The following is a 26,102-nucleotide window of genomic DNA, read 5'->3' on the forward strand; positions in this document are numbered from 1 at the left end:
AAGAAGAGAGAAGGAAGAGAAGCAGGAGAGGGAACCTTAGGAGCTGTAGGCAAGAAGTGCTACACTATGGAAAGTAGGCTTGCTTACAGGTCCTGTGATGGGAAGAGTAGCTATGATCAACTGGTGAAGGTCCCAGCAGGTGGTCCCTGGCAGGACCTTCAGGAGTCAAATTATGACATATAGAATGGCCAGCTCAAAGTCTTGACAATGCAGTTCCTTTCATATGCAAATGCTGTGGCAGGATAGTTACACACACACACACACACACACACACAAAGTGGATAGGTTGAATCAAATGAATCCAGTGTATTATTGAGCGTGATTCCATTAAACTCTTTAAGTTTAATGGCTTGGTAATATGAAGAATATGTTGCTATATGAAATGTGAAATTAGTGGGAAATAAGTTTCTAGCAGCAAAAATCATAGCTGCTCCTAAATGGAAGCGCAATAAGAGCCCCATCTAATTACTGAACGGCATGACAAACTGCATTATGTAGTTAAACTGGTGAAATAGACAACACGGGTACAGTGAAGGCACAAAACAAAACAAAAACCCTATTGAGGCTGCAATCCAATAGCCATTTACCTGGGAGCAAACCCCATCAAGCTCAGTGTGCTTGCTTCTGAGTAGACAGGAATTGCACTGCAAAAAAGAGAACATTTTAATGTAATAGGAGAGTGATTTTGATAGCCAAAGGAAGCAGTAGGGGGGGTATTGAAAAGGGAAGGCAGGCAATGCTTTTTTTCTGGGGGTACTCAAGAGTACGCAGTACTAGCATTATTATTTTTTCTAGAAGAAAAGCACTGGAGATGGAAATAAGAGAAGAAAGTGGAGTGTGAATCAGGAAGGGGGACTGGGGCTCCAAGAGAGGTTTAACATTCATTCTCATCTTCCAGGGAACCCTGGGAATCGTAGCTCTGTGTGATGAATATGGGGTTTCTAAAAACTCTCACCACCCTTAACAAACTAGTTTCTCAGGATTCCTTGTGGGAAGCCGTGACTGTAAAAAGTGGCTTGATACCAACTTTAAATGCATAGTGCAGATGTGGCCTTGAACTCTGGTCTGGATGCTTGTTTGCCAGAATGAAGGATAGGGGGGGGTGTATAAGTGTGGAAACTAGCCTACTGCACAAAGGCAACCTTAACCTTCATTGATCTGCCCATTTTGCCTCTGGCTCCACCCACTTGGAAAATCAATACAACCCAGGTGGTTAAGAAAACCCAACAGAGACTCCATTTCCTCAGAGTATTGCGAAAGAACGATGCCAATCAACATTTGATGATCTCCTTCTACCGGTCCACAACAAAAAATGTCCTTTCATACTGCATCACGGTGTGGTACACTGGTTTGACATCAACGGATAGGAAATGCCTACAGAGGGTGGTGAATACAGCACAAGATATTATGGGCTGTCCCGTGAATCCGCTGAATGACATCACGGATAACGTTGCCTCAGGAGAGTGAGGAAAATTCTCAGGGAGGATTCACACCCTGGCTGGCACTTTCTTGATCTCCTGCCCTCGGGCAGAAGATATAGAAGCAGGATTAGTCACACCAACAGGGTAAAGAACAGGTTCTATCCGTGGGCTGTTAGGCTGCTGAATGAAAAGATAACAACAGCGCAACTGACTTTCGGGTTTGGTGTGTGTGCGTCAGTAAACGAGGGGAATTAAGACTAAGAGAACTGAGTGGGGGGTGCTCGTGTAATCTCACTGTATACAAGTTGTACACGTGACAATAAAGTATTTCAATATTTCAATACTGCCATGTGGCTCCCGGAAGTTTGCCCAGATGGGAATGTGGCCCTAGTTGTTGTTTAGTCGTTTAGTTGTGTCCGACTCTTTGTGACCCCATGGACCACAGCACGCCAGGCACTCCTGTCTTGCACTGCCTCCCACAGTCTGGTCAAACCCATGTTCGTAGCTTCGAGAACACTGTCCAACCATCTCGTCCTCTGTCGTCCCCTTCTCCTTGTGCCCTCCATCTTTCCCAACATCAGGGTCTTTTCCAGGGAGTCTTCTCTTCTCATGAGGTGGCCAAACTATTGGAGCCTCAGCTTCAGGATCTGTCCTTCCAGTGAGCACTCAGGGCTGATTTCCTTCAGAATGGATAGGCTTGATCTTCTTGCAGTCCATGGGACTCTCAAGAGTCTCCTCCAGCACCATAATTCAAAAGCATCAATTCTTTGGCGATCAGCCTTCTTTATGGCCCTAGAGCTGAAATAAATTTCCTGCCCTAAGGTGGACAACAAAAGAGGTTTAAAGATGCTTCCATGGCAAATCTTTTTTAAAAAATGTAGTACCGTATAAGCACTGATAACTGGGAAACACTGGCCTGCGAGTGCTCCAACTGGAGAACAGCCTTTAGCAAAGGTGTCATAGACTTTGAAGAAGTATGAATTAAAGGTGAAAAGAAAAAACGAGCTAAGAGGAAGGCACACTTGGCAAACCCTCGTCGTGATCAATTCTCGCCCAGAAACCTATGTCCCCACTGTGGAAGGACATGTGGATCCAGAATTGGCCTCCACAGTCACTTACGGACTTACTGTTAAGATCATTTTTATGTAAGGCAATCTTACTCAGCTACAAGTAAGGAGAAAGAAGCTGAGGGGCAAAAATAATTGTGAAGGACTGAGAAACAGACTTAGCTTTACTGAAAACTGCTCTACAAGCAAAGAAAGGAACCAAGCAAGGTTGAATCTCCTTTCTGGTCAATTAGCAACTGGAAACTATGGGTTCTGCTTTTTATTCTCCGTGTGAATGTGTATTTTTCCCCATGAGAACGACACAGCAGTTGGAGGAACCAGCTATGACTTGGGTGCCCTTTCTTAGAGCATAGACTGGGGTCAGATAGCCCACTGGAAACTTTTAAAGTGTAATAATAATAATAATAATAATAATAATAATAATAATAATAATAATTCAACTGCATTTCACCAGAAGACCCCAGCATTTAAAAAAATACCATTTCCAAAATAAAATAAACCCTACCCATCCATAAGCCCAAACAATTTTTAAAACGGAAAAGAGTCCCTTTTTCTTTTCCCGTCTTTATAAATAAAACCTTTCTGCCATGTGCAGTTTGGTTATTAGGCCAGAATTAAAGTAGCCAATCTTCCCTCTGTGCAATTTAATGTATAATTTCCTTGTTGAGGAGGCTATTTAGAGCTTTAGTGTGTTAATGGACTAGGAACCCCCACTGAGAATCATGCCCCACTGTGCTTTGCAGTGTATAAACATGCGGGGAGGCAGGGAGGTAAGCAAAGGATGTCAGAAAAGATTCACTTATTTCATGGGATTCTAATTTGTTATTTTACTTGCCCCCTGCATTATCCTGCACTTCTGCCACAGGTGTAAGGAACCAGGGCTCTTAAACCATGGAATGTGGTACAAGGGAGCTGGTGACTTACAGCCCCTGGCACTAGGGGACCCCTGGGCAGTGGAAGCGATTTGCCTGATATTTGCTGTACTGCAGTGCCACCCCTGATAATGGCCACAGAGGGGTACTGCAGTTCTTTGTTGCCTCTGAACCAGTTGATCTGGGTAATATGCTTGTGTTTTCCATTGCACAACAGCTCATTCTTGGGTGATCTGTTGCACAACCATCTTTGGCCATGTGCTGCCATTTCCCTTTGCATTACAATATTCCATCAGTGCAAGTACAGTGGTACCTCGGTTTACAAACACAACTGGTTCTGGAAGTCTGTACTTAACCTGAAGCGTACTTAACCTGAAGCAAACTTTCCCTTTAAAGTAATGGAAAGTGGATTAATCCGTTCCAGACAGGTCCGCGGAGTACTTAAACTGAAAATACTCAAACCGAGGCATACTTAAACCAAGGTATGACTGCATTCCGCTAAGTTACTTGAAACTAGTGCTGAAATTGGACTCTACCCCCCAGTTCGGTGCTGTCCTTCCAACAGCAAGCAGAAAACAACTCAAATCTTGCATGAAAGGTCAGAATCATTAATATAACAGAACGTAGCCATCCGTCAAAATATGTAAGGCATCAAAACCACATACAGTGGTACCTCTAGTTACGAACTTAACTCGTTCCAGAGGTCCATTCTTAACCTGAAACCGTTCTTAACCTGAGGTACCACTTTAGCTAATGGGGCCTCCCATTGCCGCTGCGCCGCTGGTGCACGATTTCTGTTCTCATCCTGAGGTAAAGTTCTTAACCTGAGATACTATTTCTGGGTTAGCGGAGTCTGTAACCCGAAGTGTTTGTAACCCGAGGTGTTTGTAACCCGAGGCACCACTGTATATGTTAAAAATGGTGATGCAATAAATATAACCAACCCCTAGGATTTAATGCAATAAAAAGGGTCCTGCTTCTCCACCCATGGCAACAGAATCATCATTGAAATGCTGATGCCGTTTATCAGCTATTTCCACTCGATCCCAACTACAGCTTCTGGAAGCAGCGCAATTTCAAATACAGTCGTACCTCGGCTCCCGAACGCCTTGGGAGTCGAACGTTTTGGCTCCCGAACGATTGAAAATCGGGAGTGACTGTTCTGGTTTTTGAACGTTCTTTTGGAAGCTGAATGTCTGGCGGGGCATCCATGGCTTCCGATTGGCTGTAGGAGCTTCCTGCAGCCAATCAGAAGCCGTGCTTTGGAAGTCGAACGTTTCTGAAGTCGAATGGACTTCCGGAATGGATTCTGTTCGACTTCCGAGGTACGACTGTAGTCCATCCAAGCTGAGCTGAGGTCAAAATTGCAGTATATCTCGTACTGAATTGCTGGGTATCCCAGACACAGAGAATGCAGGAAACTGCTTTATGTCAAGTGAGGTCATTGGTACATCTAGCTTAGCATTGTCTTCACTGACTGGCAGTGGCTCTCTGGGGTTTCATGCAGGAATTTCACCCCTATAAACTTGACAACCATGTATATAGTTTACCAAAAAACTAACAAACCGCATTAACAGCAATGAACGACATTTCAACAATTTCTAATACATGAAATCTGAATTAACACATACAATGTCAAAATAATAATAACATGCGCAACTCAGTCTCTCAAAGCCAAACAGTCCAAATATTTCTGAAAGACGGGCCGACCAGAAGAAGATTCACAAAACAGAGATTGAAATCTGGGTATCTCATTGTCGCAGTTCCATTGCGATCACACCAGCACAAGTACACATAGAGAGAGTTGTTTTCATGGGTGTATTTCAGAAATATTTGGACTGTTTGGCTTTGAGATACTGAGCTGCACATGCTATTATTATTTTGACATTGTCTATATTCATTAAGATTTCATGTATTAGAGATTGTTGCAATGGCTTACATTATTGTTAATGATTTTTGGGGGGTGAGCTATATACAGAGTTGTTAAGTTTGTGGTTTATCTTCAGCAGAGTGCCATACCTTTGCAGCTTAAAAGGAAGCTTAGATAGGCTAGTTTTAGCCTTTTGGTATAAATAATGCAGGAGGGTTTAAGGCAGACTGGATTTTCCTGGTACAGTATTTCCCCCTTTTCTTCCCCTAAAAACAATAATCACACAAGCAGTCTTGTAAAAGGTAAAAATAACATTTACTCACCCAGAATACTTGTTGGAGAGTAACAGATACAGCAACTTTGTTCAGGCAGGCTTAAAAGGGTAATTCAGTTACAAAGATATACAGTCATACCTCAGCTCCCGAACGCCTTGGGAATCAAACGTTCTGGCTCCCGAACGATCGAAAACCGAAAGTGAGTGTTCTGGTTTTTGAACATTCTTTTGGAACGTTTGACTTCCAAAGTGTGGCTTCTGATTGGCTGCAGGAAGCTCCTGCAGCCAATTGGAAGCCCAAGGAGCCCTGAACATCCGACGGGGTTCCCGCTGCTTCCGATTGGCTGCAGGAGCTTCCTGCAGCCAATCTGAAGCCACGCTTTGGAAGTCAAACGTTTCGGAAGTCGAAAGGACTTCCAGAATGGATTCTGTTCGACTTCCGAGATATGACTGTACTTAAGGCTGTAGTACGTAGGAGCTGTAGGGCTTATTTTGGGCTATTTTTTTTAAAGGAAATTTGGCCAAAAAAAAAAAACCCCACTTCCAATATGGGCTGCCATATGCCCAGGTTTTCATGGACATTTTAACTGGCTTTCAAAAATTCCGCCCTGAAGGACGAATCACGGCAATGTCCGGGAAATTCTGGACATACGGTAGCCCTACCCTATACCCTCTCCCATCAGGGCACAGTGGGAGTGTCTTTCACAGAGTCCTCTCTAGCAACCTTACAGGAAAAACTCTGTGAGCTTCAGCTCCTATCATGTGCCTGCCTAGCAAAATATGAATTGTTAGGTTTTGTCTGCACTTCAAATATCCCACAGATTGAACCTGGGACCTTCAGGATGCAAAGGAGATGCTCTACTACTGCACTACAGCTCTGAATTAAATTGATGGCCGTGGGATATGCCTTCCACTACTGCTCCTCACAACTCTTCCTGCCACCCACCTCTGCCCTTTCCTTGCTCTATATATTCTCAGGTCCTGCCCTTTGTATGTATTGCTGTTCATCTCCATTACTTCAACCTTTGCAACAACCACAAATCAAATTATTTGAAACCTGAGTCTCGAGAGCTGAATAAATTACACAAAGTAAATCCATTCATGCTTGGCTCGTGTTCCATAATATTTTCTGTATGCAAAAGGCGGGTTTCCTGAAATCTGGAACTTTAGGTGGGAGCGCAGATTGTACGAGCTCTGTATAATTAACCTTATTTATCAATGAAATACCCAAGTCCCTATTCTAGGCCATTTGCCAAACAGCAATTTGTAGACTCGGGAAAGCCTGCCTCACAAAGGTGGCTGCCTCTTTGTACAATGGTCAGGCAAATCTCTCTCATACCCTCCAACATTTCCCCAATGAAAATAGGGACATCCCATCCCATAATGATATTTTTTTTTACTATTTATACCCCACACATCTTACTGGGTTGCCCCAACCACTTTGGGCAGCTTCCAACATATGTAAAAAACATAATAAAACATTAAACATAAAAAACCCCTTCCCTATACAGGATTGCCTTCAGAGGGCTTGGGGGTCAGATAACTCATTACCTTTCAAATTTTCTCCAATGAAAATAGGTACATCCGAAGGAAAAGCAGGACATTCCAGAAGAGTATCTTGAAAAAGAAAATATAGAAACAGAGCTAGTGATTTGTTTTGATTAAGAAAACATGTAGGAATATATATATATGGATAAGCTAATTAAACAATAAATTAACAAGAGGTAAAGCAAATTAGGTGATTATAGTAAGGGAAACGATATATTGGCGATTGGAAGTCAATTTTGAATTAAAATGAATAGATTTTATGTGTATATGTTTATGCATTATGAATTTGTTTGGGGATGTGTTATGTTGTTATGTTGTTATGTTATGTTATGTTATGTTTGCTTAATTTGATATTGTATATTATTTACTGTTTGAATGATTTAATTTGCCCAGCAAGTTTCAATTAATTTGGTTTATTTCTTTACATTGGGTGGCTTAAGTGTGCATTTATGTTATTATATTTATTCCCTTGTGTGTGTGTGTGTAATTTTCTAAAAAAAAATTGAATGAAGTTTTTTAAAAAAAATTTAAAAAAGAAAAAGAAAAGAAAAGCAGGACATTCCAGAGTCAAATCAGAAACCGAGACGGCTTCTCTAAATCAGGGATGACTCTGGAAAATAGGGACACTCGGAGGGTCTGCTCTCTCCCCCCCCACACACACCAGTGGCCGGGGAGACTGGGAGATGGAGTCATGGCGCCTTCTCAATCCAGCCCATAGCTGCTCTCCTATGTTAAGTTCAGAAGCACTTTTTAATGGACCTTTTTTTTCTATTGGCCTCTGGTTTGAATGGCTTTAAACCAAGATCAGGCAAATTCATGGAGGAGAAGGCTAAAATGGCTACTTTCTCCCTCCCTCCACTGTTGGAGACTGTATGCTTCTTGAACACCAGCTGCTGGGAATCACAAGTGGGAAAGCCATCCTTGCATTCAAGTCCCCCTTGCACCCCTCAGGCATCTGGTCGGAAACTCCAGACATACACAGGAAGGAAAGACACGCAAATTTACACTTCAGGGTCCAGTTTTCTGAATATTTGCCTTGTGCCTCAGTGTGTAGACAGGGGTGACAGGATCTGTCGATTTCAATTCACTCTATTTGTCATTGCTCCATTCGTAAATTCAGTTCCCCACATTTCTGCAGCAATTTGCTTTAAAATAATAATAATAATAATCCCACAGAAATTCTTCAGCATTTTAGTAAATCCCCTCCCCCTCCTCCAAATAAGCACACTTTTGACTTAGGCAAATGTTTTCTGCAAGCGTTTTTCTCCTGACAATGCATTCTGGTATGTTATTTTCCTCAATATCTTCATTTTTATGCACACTTTAATGTATACAGTACTAGATTCAGGTAGGTAGCTGTGTTGGTCTGACACAGTCGAAATAAATAAAATAAATTGTCCAGTAGCACCTTAGAGACCAACGAAGTAGTTCTGGGTACAGTGGTCCCTCAGGATACAGACGCTTCAGGTTACAGACTCTGCTAACCCAGAAATAGTACCTAGGGTTAAGAACATTACCTCAGGGTGAGGACAGAAATTGTACACCAGCGGTGCGGCGACAGCGGGAGGCCCCATTTGCTAAAGTGGTACCTCAGGTTAAGAACGGTTTCGAGTTAAGAACGGACCTCCAGAAGGAATTAAGTTCGTAACCAGAGGTACCAGTGAGCCAGTGTGGTGTAGTGGTTAAGAGCGGTAGACTCGTAATCTGGGGAACCGGGTTCGTGTCTCCGCTCCTCCACATGCAGCTGCTGGGTGACCTTGGGCTAGTCACACTTCTCTGTAGTCTCTCAGCCCCAATCACCTCACAGAGTGTTTGTTGTGGGGGAGGAGGGGAAAGGAGACTGTTAGCCGCTTTGAGACTCCTTCGGGTAGTGATAAAGTGGGATATCAAATCCAAACTCTTCTTCTTCTTCTTCTTCTTCTTCTTCTTCTTCTTCTTCTTCTTCTTCTTCTTCTTCTTCTTCTTCTTCTTCTTCTTCTTCTTCCACTGTACAAGCTTTCGTGTGCATGCACACTTCTTCAGAAACCTGAAGAAGTATCTGAAGAAGTGGTATCTGAAGAAGTGTGCATGCACATGAAAGCTTATACTCAGAACTACTTAGCTGGTCTCTAAGGTGCTACTGGACATATTTATTTATTTATTTATTTATTTATTTATTTATTTATTTAACTGTATACATTTTTGTTAACATGTCATTGGAGAACTGCGTGACAAAATCCAGATGGGTGAGAATTCTGAAGAATGGTTGTGTCTATGCATGCAGAACACAGATTCGATCCCTGACATCTCCAGGTAATAATAATAATAATAATAATAATAATAATAATAATAATAATAATAAAGTGGTGCCTCGCAAGACGAAAGTAATTCATTCCACGAGTCGCTTCGTCTAGCGAGATTTTCATCTTGGGAAGCACCGGTTTGCCATAACAACAACAACAACAACAACAACAACAACAGCAGCAACAAAACCCACCGAAAAACTTCGTCTTGCGACGAAGCGCCAAAAACATCGCAAAACTCTTTTGTCTTGCGAGTCTTTCGTTGCGCGAGGCATTCGTCTTGCAAGGTACCACTGTAATAATTTATACCCCACATATCTGGCTGGGCTTCCACAGCCACTCTTCCAGCACATATTAAACATAATGAAATGAAACATTTAAAACTTCCTTTTAAGGGGCTGGATAAGATTCCCTGCCTGGAATTCCAGAGAATTGCTGCGCGTCAGAGTAGGCAACATTTTGCTTTATGGACCAATTTCCTGACTAGATATAATGCAGCTGCTTAGGCTCCCATTTCTTGAGAATTTCATCTTCTCTAAAATCGACCCTGCAAGAACAGCACTCTGTACTATAGAACCACTACAGCTTCTTCTTTTTCCCCCTTTTTCTTTTTAAAGAAAGAAATGGCTTTTCTTCTTCTCTGACCCATAGGGAGAGAAGAGGAGGCGGGGGGGGGGGGGGAGGCAGCTCTTTCCTGGCATCGCTGTGCAACGAAGCTCATTATATGTTGTCCTATTTATAACTCGCCCATCTCCCTAACAAGCAAACTCTTCAGAGGCAAAACAATATATATAAAAAGAGTGTGTGATTTGAATGCAAGTGTGCATCACAGTTTGATATCGCTACTCCGACAACGATTTATAACAAAAGCGACGCAGCGTGGATCAAGCAGCGGCAAGGGACATTATGCAGCGAAGAAAATGGAACATGTTAACTTTCCGTGTTTCCGAAAAGGGCGCTTGTGTTGGGTGTCTCCCCCCCCCCTCGCCACTTTAAGCTGCTTTTCAAACACAATAGAAGAGAGCTTAGTGCGTTTACCAAGCCAACCAGCCAGCTGCTCTTCTTTTTCCAAATAATTCTATATAATGCCCATCTTATCTTGATGCTTGTAGCACAGCAGTGTTATCAGGGGCAAATGAAATGCAACATTATTTATTTATTTATTTATTTCCTTCCTTCCTTCCTTCCTTCCTTCCTTCCTTCCTTCCTTAAAAGGTAAAGGTAAAGGGACCCCTGACCATTAGGTCCAGTCATGACTGACTCTGGGATTGCGGCGCTCATCTTGCATTATTGGCTGAGGGAGCCGGCGTACAGCTTCCAGGTCATTCTGGCAAACCAGAGCAGCGCACGGAAACTCCGTTTACCTTCCTGCTTGGAGCGGTACCTTTGCCATGCTTTCGAACTGCTAGGTTGGCAGGAGCTGGGACCGAGCAACGGGAGCTCACCCCGTCGCAGGGATTCGAACCGCCGACCTTCTGATCAGCAAGCCCTAGGCTCTGTGGTTTAACCCACAGCGCCACCTGCGTCCCATTTACTTCCTTACTTATTGCAATTATGTATACTGCCTTTTCCTCAAGGAGTTTGAGGTGGTGTACATGGTTCTCATCCTCACAGAATTGCAGCATTGGAAGAGACCCTTAGATCATCTAGTTCAACCCCCTGCAATGCAGGAATATGCAGCTGTCCCGTACCAGGATCGAACCTGCAACCAGGGCCGTCTCTAGGCCAGGGTCCGGAGGCGCGGCACCAGGGTGCCAGGCCACCAGGGGCGTCGCTGCGCCCGCTGAGAGGCGCGCCGGACGCAGCCCTAGGCGCGCCTCTCAGCTGTTCAGGCCGCTCTCCGGAGGCACGCGGGCCTGGGGCCGCCTCCGCCGCGCGCAGGGGCGTTGCAACAGGGGATGGCCAGGCTGGATGGCGCAGGGTGCCGGCCCTCCAGGCGGCAGCCGTGCTGCGCGCAGCTCCCGCCCGCCGCGCCGGGAAACGGGACGTGGGGGCGCCGGAGGGATCCGTCGCGCCATGGCGCCAGGCATGCTTAAGACGGCCCTGCCTGCAACCTTGGCGTTATCAGCACCACACTCTAACCAACTGAGCTGTCCAGGCTCCTGGTTGTGAGGTAGGCTCAGAGGCCTCATGGCCGAGTGGGGATTTGAACCCTGGTCTCCCAGGTCCGAGTTCAACACACTAACCAGTACAGAACAGTGGAAAACAGAAGTCCCTTGTGTGCATAGATCTAGATATATATTAGCAACGACAAGGAGAGCTGATTCAGGTTGGGACCACAGCATGGTTGGCGTGGGCATTTAGCAGACACTCAACGCCAAATCTGCTCTGGATCCCTCCCTTACTATTGCTCTTTTCTTACCTCCACCCCCAGATCAAGATTTAAGGCTGCCATGGAGGCATAGAGAGAAATCCCCTCTCCCCCCCCCATTGCCCTTGTCTTGATCCAGATCAGGCCCCAACCAAACTACAATTCCCAGGATTCTTTTGGAGAAGTGATGACCTACTGGTATAAAACTAATATTCATTGGTGGGGCATGGAGAGTGTAGCAAGACCAATTCAGCCAGCCTTCTACAAAACATGCCACTGGGATGCTGTTCTAGAGCACTGGACCAGTATAAGCTAAATACTTAGTTTTCACATTTATTTCGTAACATGTAGACTTTCGCAAGGACTGAATATGTGAAATGTATGGTGATGGATTAAGTAATTGATTTAGACAGAATTACAGCATTAAAACAAACCAAGATTGCAATCCTATGCACTCTGGCTTGGCAGAAAGCCACATTAAATTCACTGGGAGGCACCACAGCATGGGCGTACCCAGGATCAAAGCTAGGGGGGGCACACCAGCCATGCCCCCCAGCCACCCGATTGGCTAGCTGGCAATGACATGGCCAGGATCCCCCCAGGAGGCATGGCCAACATCCATGCCCCCCAGAGGAAAGGGGGCCGTTTGCAAGGCAGTACACAGAGCCACCCGCGCTTGCACTCCTGCCTCGCCCGCTCCTTTAATGGTAGCGGTGACTAAAACGAGGCAGCAGCAGCGAAGCTGCCTCCGTTGAAGGAAACCTGGACCTGGACCTGGGCTAACTTCAGCCCACACTCCTTCAAGTCACAGCGAGCACAGCACAGAAAGTGCTGCCTCACAATGCTCCATGGCACTTGAGGTGCTCGCTGTGACTTGAAGGAGTGTGGGCTAAAGTTAGCCCAGGTCCAGGTCCAGGTTTTTTTCAATGGAGGCAGCTTCTCTGCCGCTGCTGCTGTTTCGCTTCAGCCAAGCAGGCTGAGGCGGAGTACAGCAGGCAGCGTCCCTGCCTGTCCTCTCCAGCTGCCCTGCTTCTGAGGGGGCAGCTGCCCCCCCTGCCCCACGCTGGGTACGCCCATGCACCACAGAGATAACAGGCACAGGATTGTATTATTTCTAAGTATCTTTTCCAAGGCTTTGGAATATTTAACATTCCACATAAAAATTGTCAACATTTATGCCAGATTACTTGAACTTCTGCTTGGCCTATTACAAAATATGCAAAATCACCTGGGAAACATGTTCTTTTTAAAGAATAATAATTCCCACCACCATCCCCACCACACAACATAAGAGAAAGACAATATTTCAAGATCCCTACATGTTTCCTAGCACAGGTTTATGATCAACCTCATAAAGACAGTCCAACTTTGCTCTAGAACTGTTTTCTTTTTTTACCACCTTCATAAATCTCCTGTCAATGCATGGTTCCAACTTGTTACAATTCTGCATGACCTCTCAAGCCTGGAACTGAATTTCATGTTGTAGTCTTACCAGTGTCTGACGAGAGTAACAATAATAAAAGCTGGGAAGTAGTACAGAGCTATGGGCTCAGCAGACTTTGAGCAGAACAGGCGATCTCTTGCACTCATAGGTCTTGCAAGTGGTCCGAGACCAACTGAAAGCAAGCAGGTTTGGTCCTTGGATAGCAAGATCAAGAAGATTCCCACGAAAGAGCAGGATATACATTGGGGGAAAAAATGGGATGTCTTGCATGTTTGAATAGGAAAACCACTTTCCCTGTTTCCAGAACTCCATCCAAACGCAATGTGAATTTTCTACTGCAAGAAATTTAAGTTTACATGTTCAAAATGTTTTTAACCATGCTGACAGCAAAAGAAAACATCCCTGGAGCAATTAAAAATCGCCAACCAACAGAAAAATAAATAAATCATTCAAGGTGGAGCCAGTGTGGTGTAGTGGTTAAGAGTGGTAGACTCGTAATCTGGGGAACCGGGTTCGCATCTCCGCTCCTCCACATGCAGCTGCTGGGTGACCTTGGGCTAGTAGTCACACTTCTCTGAAGTCTCTCAGCCCCACTCACCTCACAGAGTGTTTGTTGTGGGGGAGGAGGGGAAAAGGAGATTGTTAGCCGCTTTGAGACTCCTTCGGGTAGTGATAAAGCGGGATATCAAATCCAAACTCTTCTTCTTCCTCTTCCTCTTCCTCTTCCTCTTCTTCTTCTTCTTCTTCTTCTTCTTCTTCTTCTTCTTCTTCTTCTTCTTCTTCTTCTTCTTCTTCTTCTTCTTCGGCTTATTTCTGCCAGGCTGTCCTGCACACAAACACACACACACTCCTTCGAGCCATCTCAAAAAGTTATGTCTCTTTCCCCGCTTCTCTATTAAAGGTGCATGTTTGGTTGCTATAGTGATTATTTCCCACTTCGAAACGTTATTGTGCTTAATAGGCGCTTTAGGCAAAGGGAGGCAAAACAGAAAATCATGACTTGGCTGTCTCGCAAATGGTCAGCCTCCGTGATCTCTCCTTTCTGAGCAACTTTTAAGTGTCTCTGGCGGTGATTCCTACATTCTCCAAAATGTCGTGTGCTGTCATTACTCCCTGAGAGCCTGAATAGTACACAGCAGGGCATCCGCTGCAGCAGAGGTAGAGCGCCGTGTAACAGAAATCACTGTTAAGGTAAACTCATTTGTTGCAAATGGGCTATGTCCCCTCCTCTCCCCAGCACACAGTCGGCTTTTGATCTGAAATCGTGTCAGCCACCTTGTTGACCAAAGGCACTGCCATGCAAACAACAAAATATAAGTAGGGAAAACACCCCGCCCCGGGGAGATAGATTTAAAGGTACTTTAGCCAAATCATGGCCCCATAGCCTTCCGAAAGCAGTGGCTAGGAAGGCCGCTGCAAGAGCTAAGTGGGGCAGGTTCAAGATATTTTGCCGCCAGAGGCAGAGCAAGAAACTGTGCACTCTCCTCGCAAGTCCCCAAGGGAGCTCAACTAGTTTTGGCACCTGAGGGAGAACCCCCCCCTCCCTGGCAGTAAAAATACAGTAATAAAGTTGCATTTATCGTTTGCCATGTTTGACAAATTTGTCTCTATCATTACAACAGCTTCTTGCACATTCATGACTGGTAATGTTTAGCCTGAGATAGTTACCTCACTCTGCTTAATGGTAAGTTCTACGCTGGGCAGATTTCCTTTCCCTTCGCCACCTTCCCTCCCAGACCCTCCAAGTGTCCCTGTTTTCCTTGATTTAGAGAAGCCGTCCGGGTTTCTGATTTTATCCCAGAATGTCCCACTTTTCCTTAGGACATCCCTCTTTTCATTGGAGAAATGTTGGAGGGTATGGAGTTATCCAGCTTTTGAGCCATCTGAAGGGGGCCCTGTATAGGGAACGTTCCCCCCCCTAATGTTTAAAGTTTTTATGTTTTTATATATGTTGGAAGCCACCCAGAGTGGCAAACCAGTCAGATGGGTGGGTATAAATAGTAAAATTCATATTCTTATGGAATTGGACATCCCTATTTTCATCAGAGAAATGTTGGAGGGTATGCATTTAAATCTCTCATACCACTTTGAAGGCCATAGCTTCTCTCAAAGAATCTTGGGAGCTGTAGTTTGTTGTGGGTTCTGGGAGTTGTTAGGAGATCCCTGTTTCCCTCCCAGAACCACAATTTCCAGAGTTCCCTGGGAAGATTGATTGGCTGTTAAACCACTCTGACAATTATAGTTCTGGGAAGGCGCTAGAGAGTGTCTCTAAGCAACTCTCAGCACCTTAAACTCCTTTGGGGAAGCCATAACTGTTAAGGTGGTATAATCATGGTATCAGTGCAGGGTGTGTCCCTAAGCAGTAGTTAATTTCTAATCTGATAAGTGTGATGCTGGGGTACAAGCCAAGGAGCTCAAGAGTGTGGGAATGTTAGGGATGTGGATTAGGATATATTATTAGATGGATCCTATCCAAGCTTGTGTTAGCAAGCTTCCAATATCAGCAGAGTGACATTCCCCTTTTGTGTGCAGCAAAGCGTGAGCGTTAGGTTTGTTAGAACCTCTGCAACAATATTATACTTCAATATTATACTTCCTGGCAAATCCCCTTTGTCCCTCTTAAAAAGAAATACATGACACAATAGTATTAAAATATGATAGAGTTTACTCACATGACATCCTGAGTTAACAGCATAATCTCAGAAAGGCAGGCTTATGTAGAAAAGTTACAAATATGTACATCTGGAGTCTTCTTAGTAAAGTGAGGCTCCATCTGGTCTCTCTCTTGGCAGCAGGCCGTGAGGGAGAACCATCCTAACTGTAGATTCTCTGGAGATGTGTTCCCATTGAAGGAGAAATGGCTAAGAGGGAGAATGGCTGCTGGCTAGGGGCTTTTGTCTGCCAGCTAATCCATCTCATCTGCATATCTGGAGGAACAGGAACTGAACTTAGTCAGGTGTCCCTCCAGGTGAGTTCCTATTAGTGGACACTCTAGGAACTGTTGTGACTTGTCTGCCCCAGTGTTCCATCCCACAAAGAGGAGGTAAAACTTAGGTGCTCCTAAGTTGAATAGTCCTGACACTGGTTTAAATGTGTAATGCAGATATGGCTATGCTGTGCAAATGATGATGATGATTATGATGATGACGACAATAATTACAGTGGTACCCCAGGTTACAAACACCTCAGGTTACAAACACTTCGGGTTACAAACCCCACTAACCCGGAAGTAGTACCTTGGGTTAAGAACTTTGCCCCAGGATGAGAACAGAAATCGGGTGGTGGCGCTGCGGCAGCGAGAGGCCCTATTAGCTAAAGTGGTACCTCAGGTTAAAAACGGTTTCAGGTTAAGAACGGACCTCCGGAACGAATTAAGTTTGTAACCAGAGGTACCACTGTAATAGCGAAGTAGCGGCAACATCAGGAAGGGAAGCTCTTCCTTCGTGGATGTGAGTGTTCAGTGCTTGCAGTGAAACTTAATGACTGTGTTTATGGAAGACCATCTTGCTTGACTACGAGTGATTGCCAAAGAAGAAGAAGATATATATATATTTAGTGGGGTGTGGGCAGAGAAGGGGCAAAGTGCATTTGTGGGGAAGGAGAACTTTGTTCCACGTGGTTGATTTCCGAAAGCGAAATAAAGGCATCTTCCACACAGTCATTCCCATCTAAATGTATTGTCTCTTTGGTTTGTCCAGCTGATGACATTAACTTTCATGGAAGATATGAAACTTACGAACGAACTGCTTGCAGTTGTAGACTTTGTTTGGATACATACGGCAATATTTGGAATGAGTTTATCCCAATATAGTAGGCTATTAATATTTACATATATATTTGGATAATAATATCAAATTCATAAACTTATATATTCATATTTCTTTTCTACACATTTTTGTGCTCTTTATTTTTCTTTTCTTCATCTCTTTTTCTTTGCATCACTTTATTTCTTTATAATTGAAACCTTTTCAATCAAATATTGAACTGCCTTGACACATCTGGGTATAGGGCGGTATATAAATTCAATAAATAAATAATAATAAATATTAATGCAGAGAAAAAAATTCACGGAAGGAAGCATAGCGTGGCAGACTTATTGTCAGGAGTATGGGCAGGAGTCAGGCTCTGGGGCCTGTAGTGCTTTGCAGGACTGGGGCCTGCCTCAGCTTGTGCAAGGAGTGGCCATTCAGGTGAAGCCACTTGATAACTCACTGCACCTGGTGGCAAGAGCTGGGAGGGATAAAAGCTCGGCATTTCCCTTCAGCTCTTTGCCACAACAACGTGATCCCTGCCTTGTTGCATCTGGCCTCCTGTTCCTAGATCCTTCGCCTTGCTCCTTGGACCTTTGCCTTGCTCCTCGACTCCCAGACCTTCGCCTCCGCCTTGCTCCTTGACCCTCGGGCCCTTGCCTCCGTGATGCCCTGCTTCCCAACCTTCGGTTCCTTGACCCTGTGACTGCCTGCTGCTGGACCCTCAGCCCTGCACCATCCGGACCCCGTTCCTGCTTCCACACCACCATCTTGCCCCCGGTCCTGACGTCCTCAGGCGGGCCTGCTACCTCCCGCCGACCAGACCGTGACACTTATTTTCTGTCAAGTAACCACAGGTGTAAAAAGGCAAAAGGTAAAGGACCCCTGGACGTTTAAGTCCAGTCAAAGGCGACTATGGAGTTGCGGCGCTCATCTTGCTTTCAGGCTGAGGGAGCCAGCGTTTGTACACAGACAGATTTCCGGGTCATGTGGCCAGCAAGACTAAACAGCTTCTCACAATAGAACACCGTGACAGAAACCAGAGCACACAGAAATGCTGTTTACCTTCCCATCACAGCGGTACCTATTTATCTACTTGCACTGGCGTACTTTCAAACAGCTAGGTTGGCAGGAGCTGGGACAGAGCAATGGGAGCTCACCCCCTTGTGTGGATTTGAACTGCCAACCTTCCGATTGGCAAGCCCAAGAGGCTCAGTGGTTTAGAACACAGCGCCACCCACATCCACAAACCACAGGTGTAACCACAGGTGTACAGCCAATGGGGCAGTGCAAGGGAGATAGCTACTTCCCTGTGGAGCAGTTTGCCCCTCTTTGCCCACCTGCAGTGTCTCCTACAGACAAACACAGGGACAGACATTGGAAACATAGGAAGTTGTGTTTTATTAAGTCAGAGCATTGATCTATCCATCACCATATTGGCTACACTGACTCACAGTGATGCCAAGGATTTCTTCCCCAGCCCTACCTGGAGATGTTGTTGTTGTTTAGTCGTTTAGTCGTGTCCGACTCTTCGTGACCCCATGGACCATAGCATGCCAGGCACTCCTGTCTTGCACTGCCTCCCGCAGTTTGGTCAAACTCATGTTCGTAGCTTCGAGAACACTGTCCAACCATCTTGTCCTCTGTCGTCCCCTTCTCCTAGTGCCCTCAATCTTTCCCAACATCAGGGTCTTTTCCAAGGATTCTTCTCTTCTCATGAGGTGGCCAAAGTATTGGAGCCTGAGCTTCATGATCTGTCCTTCCAGGGAGCACTCAGGGCTGATTTCCTTAAGAATGGATAGGTTTGATCTTCTTGCAGTCCATGGGACTCTCAAGAGTCTCCTCCAGCACCATAATTCAAAAGCATCAATTCTTCGGCGATCAGCCTTCTTTATGGTCCAGCTCTCACTTCCATACATCACTACTGGGAAAACCATAGCTTTAACTATACGGACCTTTGTCGGCAAGGTGATGTCTCTGCTTTTTAAGATGCTGTCTAGGTTTGTCATTGCTTTTCTCCCAAGAAGCAGGCGTCTTTTAATTTCGTGACTGCTGTCACCATCTGCAGTGATCAAGGAGCCCAAGAAAGTAAAATCTCTCACTGCCTCCATTTCTTCCCCTTCTATTTGCCAGGAGGTGATGGGACCAGTGGCCATGATCTTGGTTTTTTTGATGTTGAGCTTCAGACCATATTTTGCGCTCTCCTCTTTCACCCTCATTAAAAGGTTCTTTAATTCCTCCTCGCTTTCTGCCATCAAGGTTGTGTCATCTGCATATCTGAGGTTGTTGATATTTCTTCCGGCAATCTTAATTCCGGCTTGGGATTCATCTAGTCCAGCCTTTCGCATGATGAATTCTGCATATAAGATACCAGGGATTGAACCTGGGACCATCTGTGTGAGAAACTGATGCTCCACCAATGAGCTACAGCCCTTCCCCTTTAATAAATTAAGACCTTTATTGTCCCAATGGTAGAAGAGCTGGAAGCAAGGACTGGAGATTCAAGACTTTGTCACTGTCCTCTGGCCAGCCTATCAGAATCTGTTCCTCTGGCTTAGACCTTCTCAACCAATCAAGGCTCTTGCTTTCCATCATAATTTGAATGAGACTGGTGCTCAAACCCTGCTTTTTTCTTTCACGAAGGCATGCATTTATTTAAAACATTCCCCATATACTCTTGAGTGGGAAAGGTGACATTGCAGCAGACAGCTTGGCAAAGGCAACACATCAGAGGAGGCTTTGAAAACTGCTGATGCTATTTCAGTGGCTGCTTCCGTGTGAAATCACAGAAGCTGCAAATCCTTCCAAATCTCTCTCTCTCTCTGCCACAGGGTAGAAATTTCAGATGGATTTATGGAACAAGGCTTTTAAAAAACCGCACACACGGATGCATTGCAATTGATAACGTGGAAAGGTGGAAAGGTTAGAGGCCATTTGTAGAGGTAGCTGGAAACTCATTCACCCCTGCAGTAAGGAATAGTTTATTAAATACTACAGGCAGGGATGCGGGTAGCACTGTCTAAACCACTGAGCCTAGGCCTAGGGCTTGCTGATTGGAAAGCCGGCAGTTCGAATCCCTGTGACAGGGTGAGCTCCCGTTGCTCGGTCCCAACTCCTGCCAACCTATCAGTTCAAAAGCATGTCAAAGTGCAAGTAGATACATGGATGTATCTCCGGTGGGAAGGTAAATGGCATTTCTGTGCACTGCTCTGGTTTTGCCAGAAGCGGCTTAGTCATGCTGGCCACATGATCCGCAAAAACAGTCTGTGGACAAACGCCAGCTCCCTCGGCCAGTAAAGCAAGATGAGTGCCCAAACCCAAGAGTCTGGGGTTAACTGTTAGGGGTCCTTTACCTTTTTACAGGCAGTATTATTAAGTTTTAAAAGAAAATCTATCCTACTTATGCACTTACGGGTTAGATCCAGTTTTCAGATGAGCAGGATCCTACTAACAGGATATTTCAATGGTTTTAGGGGAAGGAGGGCTTTGTTTTGTTTTTGGCTAGTTCCTATTTTGTCCTGTACTCCCCTGGCACCTCTGCTGAAATCTGTACTGAAGGATTGGGGACTCTCTGAAACAAAATGGGACATAGTTCAAGATGTTGCATAGGTAAAAGGAAATTGGTGAAGATTGCCCTTTCCTCCAGCTGGATCCTCCACATGATATAGAATCTGCTCCACAAATGGGAAAAGCAGGGCATGGACTGCCATTTTTACCCCACCTCCCAGGGAGAGTCACCTGAAGCAGCTAGCAGCAATTCTAAAGTGGATGGGAGATGGTGCGCACAGAAATTAAAACAATAAAATACTAAAACAGACTGAGCCAGCAATCACCAATAAAACAGCAGTCATGAAATAAAACAAGACAGTTAAACGCTCCCAATGATCCTGGACTCCAGCTTCCACCAGTCAGTGCAGCCAATGGACCGGGATGATGAGAGTTTAAGTTTCTGCAACATCTGCAGGCACAGCAATTTGGCATCCGTAACCTCGATGCTGTAGCTGCCATGATGGTGCAAACCACTCTTTGTGACATCATAGCCACTGAAGGCCATAGATCAATATTTGCACAATCCGTCTTGTTTTTCTGCTTGCTTCCATCCCCTGGGATTTATTTTTTCCCCTATGGCAAAGATATCAGCAGCCTCAAATCTCGTTGCGATTCCGGATAACCATCAATCCTTTCCCCATCCACCCAACTACCTTTCCAGAACGACGAGCCCGAGTTACTACCTCTGTCACCTAATCAGCGAATTGGTGGTCTTTGCTCTTTGGAAAACTGCCGTCAGAGTTTGACAAAGTCCAATCCCATAATGGGGTCGTTTGGGAGAATGGAGCCTACGCCCCAATAGTTTGCCCTCCTTACGCCTAATTAGACAAATTCTAATTAGCATCTGGTGTTTGGCATTGTGCTTGGACATTAGTGGGAAGCCATTACAAGTTGTAATGGCTTGTTATCACACATCTCCCCCCCACCTTTTGTTAAAAGAAATTAAAATGTTTAGCAGGGTTCTTTTCTCTATTTTTTGCTTGTTTGTGAGTGTGGTGGATTTAATTAAAATTAACAGAGCATGTCAATAATGCTCCATCCTCTCTCTAATGGATTGCCCTTCCAACCTGCCTTAAATGAAGCAAGGCAGGATGCTTGAGAGATGGATGAGCGCCGGCCTTCCTTTGGCGGCATGCGCCTGTCACACAGGTGTTGGAAACTAGTTTCCTTCTCATCAAGATGTCCATCAAGAAAAAGCCCAAGGCGGCCTTGGGCTCTGGTCCAGCTGGAGAAAACATGAGGGCGAAATGTGATACATGCAAGAGTGATTGGAAGAAGGATTCCAAGGAAGTGCGACGGAATGGTGGGTGGGTGCGTTTGGAAAGTGAGTGACACATTGAGAGGAGTGACATGTGTGGCGGAATAGTGCCTGATGATGATTCCAGTTCTATCACTCCCATTATAGGCAGGTGTTCCCTGGGAGGCGGAGCTAGAGGGCATTCTAAATGGCAGTTGGGAGTTGGCAGTTGGCAGTTGGGAGTAGAGTGTTAGAGAGGGATGCAGGAGCTGTATTAACAAGTCTGTGTTATATGAAAAGATGATGAACTAAGAGTTTAAACAAATGAAACCATAAAGAAATATACATGTTCTCCAGTTAAATAAAGCTTCCATCTATGTTGTGTCAAATTGGATGTTCCTCCTTATTCCAGCAACGTATCTAAACTCAAAAGGGTGGTGACTGATGAGGGGAGATAAAACTGAGCCTGAGGAGCAGGTGGATAGTTTGCATCTCAAAGTCACGCACAGAGAAGGCAAGTGGAAGGAAAAATATTGCCTTGCAGTGGCTGAAGTTGCTGAGGGAACAGCTGCTGAGGTGAACCTGAGTTGAGAGGGAAACCTTACTGAGGGCACAAGATTGTTCCTGTAACATTTGCCTGGAGTTTTTAAGGATACTGAGCCACCTTATTTGGAAAGCTGGAACTGTATGTACTAGCAAACCCATATAAAAACAGGGAGTTTATTTGGGAGAAAGAAGGAATAGTGGGTTGTTTGAACAATAGCTGAATTCCTTCAGCACACTGTTAGTAATAGAGTAGGGATAGAATCACAACACTAATGATTCCCATAAACTAGTATACACTGATATACTGCTTCCAACAGTGGTGGTAGAAGACAGCCATAGAATCCTAGAATTGTTGAGTTGGGAGGGGCCACAAGAGTCATCTAGCACAACAATGCAGGAATCTTCTGCCCAATGTGGGGCTCAAAAGCACAATCCTGAAATTAAGTGTCTCTTGCTCTGCTGACTAAACTACCTGCTATGAGGCATCTTGCCCAACCCATCACCATAGTTAGTTGCACTTGATAAGCTTTATCTTCTATGAATTTGTCTAAACCATTTTTAAATCAATCCAAGCTGGTGGCTATCAGTCCATCTGTTTCTTCCACAGTTTAACTATGTATCCATTGTGTCAAGAATTTTTTGTGGTTGTTGCCTGTCCTGAATCTTCTAAATTCATCTTCACTGGATGGCCCCAAGGGGTTCTAGTATTAGGTGAAGGAGGGATGAAGTTTCCTATTTCTACGCTCTAGGAATTTCGAGATCTGATCTCCCCCCCCCCGTTTTTTGACAAAGTAATAATCATAAATAAATAAGAATAAAAATGTGCACCCCACCACCGAGGCCATTCCATTGTAACTATCCAACCTCCCAAAATTTCAACACCTCTTGTAATGGTTTGACCCCTTTCCATTTTAACAGTACAAATTCTACAAACACCCTCCATATCTCCTCATAATCATTTCTCCTACACATTCCCCGTCTTACCTTAACGACACATGTTGTTGTTTTTTAGTCGTTTAGTCGTGTCCGACTCTTCGTGACCCCATGGACCAGAGCACGCCAGGCACTCCTGTCTTGCACTGCCTCCCGCAGTTTGGTCAAACTCATGTTCGTAGCTCCGAGAACACTGTCCAACCATCTCGTCCTCTGTCGTCCCCTTCTCCTAGTGCCCTCAATCTTTCCCAACATCAGGGTCTTTTCCAGGGAGTCTTCTCTTCTCATGAGGTGGCCAAAGTATTGGAGCCTCAGCTCCAATTAACACGACACATGTTAATTTATCATTAATAGCTATATCCCACACCTCTTTATACCATTCTTCCATTTTGTATTCTGCTTGGCCCTTCCACTTCCTGGCTATAATAACTCGTGCAGCTGCCAATAAATTTGTGAGCAAGTCCTTCACAGCCTGCGAACCTTTCACCCCATTCAAGATCTAAATTCATAAATATATTCAGGTTAATGCAGAAATGGGACATGCATGTATATGGATGAACACCTTCAAAACGAAGCAGAGCTGGATGGATCTGACCCTACATACCATCTCTGGCGTGTGATGCTACTGCTATCCAACAGTCTCACTCAAAACCCCCAACATTTCAGCAAAGTTTCAACACAATGGTGCCTGAGACAATACAGTTGCCTCTCTAGGGTGTAATTACTGCCAACAATTCAAACGATGAGTGTGATTGTATTGCACGGTATCACTGAGCCAAAATATCCCTCAGTGGTGGGTGGAGAAAGGTGTGTTTCATTTCATACTGATGGCGCTTTTGTAAAACGTACGCAGTTTTTATCTTCAAATTACTGGAAAGAGAGAAAAGTATGCATTACACCCACAAGAGGCTGTGGGTCAAATTATACTTCTGCATTTATTCTCCCCCACCCCCACCCCCAGCCACACTCCTTCTCTTCACATGAGCTTATTATAGGTATGTTTCCTTACAAGGGATTTTTCATTTCATTTCTGTTTCTTCCTGAGCCTTCTAAGAAATCCACACTTTCGAAGGACAAGGTCGGTGAAGAAAAGCGGAATTGATCTTTTCTCCTCCCTGCCCTCGACTTGCAGGTCAGTTCACAAACATTGGCCCTTTACTTTTTTGAAATGAAAGCCCTCCTTTCCCGAGGGAGCTTTCCCAAATTCTTGCAGGCTCCTCTCAGCTGGTGACGGGCAGCACCTGAAACGATCCAAAGATTAAACAATGAATGACTGTGTGAACTTTCCTTCTGTGGAAAGCGCCAGTCGAATTCCAAGGGGGGAGGCAATGGAGAGATACCATAGAAATTTTACCCAAACCTATGGATCTTGAAAGAGCTTTTCATCATCAGACAGAATTCTGTAGCAGGGCTACTATGGAGAAGCTAGAAGGAAACAAGGGTAGCAAATCTTATTTAATGTACCATGAGAAATGCCTTTAGCCAGGACCACCTGAAATCTTTTTTTTATTGCTTATGGGAGCAGGGCGGAGAAGAATAGGTAGGTCTTCTGAGAAAGGAATGAAAAATGTGAGATTTCCTCATAGCAAACAGATTTTTTAATCGTAATCCAGGGGTGGGAAACCTCACGCTGAATGTAAGCCCCGCCCTGGCCCTTCTAAACAGCCTTTGGGACTCTCTAGCAATGCCCATGTTTTTTAAAAGGCATGGAAGCCTTTTCTCTCCTAAAAATCAATGCCACCAGGCACATCAAGTAAAACACCTCAAATAAAACGTGTAGCCTAGCCGGTATGTTTATGAGTATGGTACTGTGCTCAAGGGATATGGGGAGATTTACCAGGCAAGTCCCACTCAGAGAACAGGCTCTGGAATGCTCTCGTGAGATCTCGCGGGTCCTGCGAGATCTCACGAGAGCATCCCAGAGCCCGGCAAGCAAGGCAGAGAGCTCAAAAGCTCTTTCTGCACTGTAAAACCCAGTGGAAAAAGAGCTCTAAGACTCTGCCAGTCATTTTCGCAAGTTGTAGGTACTCTATCATTTTCGCTTTTTGTGGGGATTACGTCGCCTTTCCAATTTTTTGCTATTAAAATCCTAGCCACTGTGGTTGCGTACATAAAGAGGGTTCTGAGGCTTTTTTATTTTAAAAAAAATCCATGGACATATTGCCAAACAGAAAAGCTTCAGGGTTTTTTTTTTAAAAAAATGAGAATTTAAAGATCTTTTTGAGTTCGTTATTTATAGTATCCCATCATTCTCTTATCTAATCAAGAAGTATTTTCAAGAGTCCGCCATTGCCTTGGCCAGCCTGATGTATCCACTGGCTGTGGCTGATGGGAGTTGTGATCCAAAGCATCAGGTTAGAGGAGGCTGGTGTAGGACCGCATTTCAGGAAGCAGCTCTGATGCTGATGCAGTGGGGGGGGGGCAAAAGGTTGAGCACACACCAGCTTACTAAGGAGGATTAGAACTGAGGGGTGGGGAAGAAAAAAAACACTTTCCACTTTCAATGAATTGTTCTTCTGAACAATAATAACTGGGATTGAAGGTCCAGCCACCCGCACGCCCTCTTTCTGTTTATCTCACTGAGCTGAGTCTTCCTTTGGCCTCTCTGCGTAACCTCAATAAAGGAAGCAGATCTCCTCTAATCCGCGAGACAACATGGAAATTCCCTTTCCGACGTGGGCCAGTGCTCTCCTTTGACTTTCATTTTCATCGCTCGGGTTTTCTGTTCTAACTTGCCATCCGTCGCCTCCCTTCTCGCCGCAATATTCCAACGCCTTTGCCCTCCCTTTGTAGCCTCCACTGCGGAATCCTTATCTTGACCAAACAGACAGAGAACTCCCCTCCAGATGGCAGGCCTGTTCCAGAGCTGCGCTGATAAGCTGGCAAGTGGGGAAAGATGGCAGGACACAAGTGATGGGAGGAAGGAGCAGTCCGGACTTCTTGTGGATCTGGCAGAGCATCACTTTGCCACCCGAAGACTGGGACGTCTTGAGCTGCTT

The sequence above is a fragment of the Zootoca vivipara genome, chromosome 3 (assembly GCF_965207765.1).
Source record: "Zootoca vivipara chromosome 3, rZooViv2.hap1.1, whole genome shotgun sequence".
Lineage (NCBI taxonomy): Eukaryota > Metazoa > Chordata > Lepidosauria > Squamata > Lacertidae > Zootoca > Zootoca vivipara.